This window comes from Arachis hypogaea, chromosome 11 (assembly GCF_003086295.3).
Source record: "Arachis hypogaea cultivar Tifrunner chromosome 11, arahy.Tifrunner.gnm2.J5K5, whole genome shotgun sequence".
In the NCBI taxonomy this organism is placed as follows: Eukaryota; Viridiplantae; Streptophyta; class Magnoliopsida; order Fabales; family Fabaceae; genus Arachis; species Arachis hypogaea.
Genome location: NC_092046.1, coordinates 103,844,237 through 103,848,083, shown reverse-complemented (window position 1 = coordinate 103,848,083; position 3,847 = coordinate 103,844,237).

The following is a 3,847-nucleotide window of genomic DNA, read 5'->3' as shown; positions in this document are numbered from 1 at the left end:
GCTTCTTCCATAGAAGTTAGAAGAGGGTGCAATAAAGTCACCAAGCACCTTCCTTGCATCTCCACCATTGTTATTGGGTTCGGCCATGTCTCCTTCTTTTTCGAAAATTTCTGTCAGGTCCTCTCCAGAGGGTTGTGCTTTAGCTTCTCTTAGTTTCCTCTTAAGAGTCCTTTTAGGTTTAGGATCAGCTTCAATAAGAATTTCTTTATCCCTGTTCCTGCTCATATGAAAAAGAAGAGAACAGAAAATAAGAGGAATCCTCTATGTCACAGTATAGAGATTCCTTTATGTGAGTAGAAGAAGAGAAGAATAGAAGAAGGAGAAGAGAAAAATTCAAACACAGAGAAGAAGAGGGGGTTCGAATTTTGAGTGGAAGAGGAGTGTTAATAGATAAATAAATAAATAAAAAGAGATAAGAGAGAGAGAGAGAGAGAGAGAGAGAGAGAGAGAGAATTTGAATTTTAAATTAGAATAGAAAAGAAAAATATTTTTGTTTTTATTTTAATTATTAGTTAGAATTCGAAAATTATAAAAAGGAATAAAATTAAAATTAAAATTTAAAATAATTAGTTAATTAAAAAGGAATTTTGAAAAAGTAGGGAGGAGTTTTCAAAAATTAGAGAGATAAAATTAGTTAGGTGGTTTTGAAAAAGATATGATTGAAATAGAAAACTTTTAAAATCAAACAAAAAGTCAAGTAGTTAATTGAAAAAGATGTGAAAATCAATTTTTGAAAAGATAGGAGGTTAGAAAGGATTTTGAAATTGATTTTGAAAAATATATGATTGAAAGTCATTTTGAAAAAGATTTGAAAAAGAAATTTAAAAAAGATTTGATTTTAAAATTAAAGTTGATTACTTGACTAACAAGAAACTAAAAGATATGCTTTTAAAATTCAAAGATTGAACCTTTCTTAATAGGCAAGTAACAACTTGAAAATTTTTAGAATTAAAACATTAAATATTAGTGATATTTTCGAAAATATGAAGTAAGAATAAGAAAAAGATTTTGACAATCAATTTTTTAAAAAAAATTCGAAAATATATAAAAAAAATAAATGAAAAAGATTTGATTTTTGAAAAAGATTTGAAAGATAGAATTTTAAAATTGAAATTTATGAGTAAAACAAGGAAAGATATATTTTTGATTTTTGGATTTTTAGTAAAGAGAGAGAAAAACACCAAATTGAAATAAAACATAGAAATTATGAATCAAAACAACTAATGCATGCAAGAACACTTTGAATGTCAAGATGAACACCAAGAACACTTTGAAGATCAAGATGAATATCAAGACTTATTTTTGAAAATTTTTAAGAAAAGAAAAACATGCAAGACACCAAACTTAGAAATTTTCAAACTTTAGACACTAACAAATTGAAAATGCATATGAAAAAAAAAGAAAAGACACAAAACATGAAAATGCAAAGATCAAATAAGGAAAATCATCAAGAACAACTTGAAGATCATGAAGAACACCATGCATGAATTTTCGAAAATAAGAAAAATGCAATTGACACCAAACTTCAAAATTTGACACTAAACTCAAACAAGAAACACAAAATTTTTGGTTATGATTTTATGAAATTTTTTTTAATATTTTTCGAAAATTATTTGGAAAAAGAAAAAGAAGAAATTCAAAATTTTTAATGCGAATTCCAGAAATCATGCAATGTTAGTCTAAAGCTTTAGTCTAAAAAGATTAGACATGGCTAGCCAAGCTTCAGTAGGACATTACATACAACAGCCAAATTGATGGGAATCAATTAGCTCCTGTGATGATAAAAGCATATCTGAAACTCTAGAATTCATTCTTAAAAATTCTGAAGAAGAATTTTTTTTTTGAAAACTTTTCGAAAATAAAAATAATAAAAACAAAAAGCTTAAAATTAAAATAAAATTACCTAATCTGAGCAACAAGATGAACCGTCAGTTGTCCAAACTCGAACAATCCCCGGCAACGGCGCCAAAAACTTGGTGCACGAAATTGTGATCTCAATGGCGCCAACAACTTGGTACACACAATTGTAATCTCAACTCCTTTTCACAACTCTGCACAACTAACCAGCAAGTGCACTGGGTCGTCCAAGTAATAAACCTTAAGTGAGTAAGGGTCGATCCCACAGAGATTGTCGGCTTGAAGTAAGCTATGGTCATCTTGTAAATCTCAGTCAGGCAGATTCAAATGGTTATGAGGTTTTGATAATGAAAATATAAATAAAATAAGATAGAGATACTTATGTAATTCATTGGTGGGATTTTAGATAAGCGTATGGAGATGCTTGTTGCTTCTGAGCCTCTGTTTTTCTACTGTCTTCATTCAATCATTCATACTCCTTTCCATGGCAAGCTGTATGTTAGGGGATCACCGTTGTCAATGGCTACCGTCCGTCATCTCAGTGAAAATGGTCCAAGTGCGCTGTCACCGCACGGCTAATCATCTGTCGGTTCTCGATCATGTTGGAATAGGATCCATTGATCCTTTTGCGTTTGTCACTACGCCCAACACTCGCGAGTTTGAAGCTCGTCACAGTCATCCCTTTCCAGATCCTACTTGGAATACCACATACAACGTTTAGACTTTCCGGATCTCAGGAATGGCTGCCAATAATTCTACCCTATACCACGAAGACTCTGATCGTGAACCAGGAGGCTAAGAGATACGCATTCAAGCTCTTTTTCATGTAGAACGGAAGTGGTTGTCAGGCACGCGTTCATAGATGAGAATGATGATGAGTGTCACATAATCATCACATTCATCATGTTCTTAGGTGCGAATGAATATCTTAGAATAAGAATAAGCTTGAATTGAATAGAAAAACAATAGTACTTTGCATTAATTCATGAGGAACAACAGAGCTCCACACCTTAATCTATGGGGTGTAGAAACTCCACCTTAGAAAATACATAAGTGATGAAGGTCCAGGCATGGCCGAATGGCTAGCCCCCTAAACGTGGTCAGGAGATCAAAAGTGATACAAAGATAATCTCAAAAATGATCAAAAGATGTGAAATAAATCACTAAAAGTAGTTTTTATACTAAACTAGTAGCTAGGGTTACAGAAAATAAGTAAATGATGCAGAAATCCACTTCCAGGCCTACTTGCTGTGTGCTTGCGATGAGCATTGAGCTTTACACATGTAGAGACTTCTCTTGGAGTTAAACGCCAGGTTGCAGCCTGTTTGTGGCGTTTAACTCTGGTTTGTAACCTGTTTCTGGCGTTTAACTTCAGAATATGGCAGAAAGTTGGCGTTTGAACGCCAGTTTGCGTTGTCAAAACTCAAGCAAAGTATGAACTATTATATTTTTATGGAAAGCCCCGAATGTCTACTTTCCAACGCAATTGAGAACGCACCAATTGGATTTCTGTAGCTCCAGAAAATCCATTTCGAGTGCAGGGGGGTCAGAATCCAACAGTATCTGCAGTCCTTTTTCAGCCTCTGAATCAGATTTTTGCTCAGGTCCCTCAATTTCAGCCAGAAAATACCTAAAATTACAGAAAAATACACAAACTCATAGTAATGTCCAAAAATGTGATTTTTGCATAAAAACTAATAAAAACATAGTAAAAAGCAGCTAAATTGTACTAAAAACTTCCTAAAAACAATGCCAAAAAGCGTATAAATTATCCGCTCATCAGCGGCCCGCGGGTGCACCGTGGACCCGTAGCAGGTCTAGCGCGAATCGGCCGTTTTCAATGGGTTTGAGCACCGTTGACCGGTTCGAATGTATATCTGGTCCAACTTACTAACCGAACCGGCCAGATCACCGGTTTATCAATTTTCCAATCGAACCGGCAGGTCCAGTCCGGTTCTGATAACTACGCCTTGGAGAAGGAAGCTCAGGC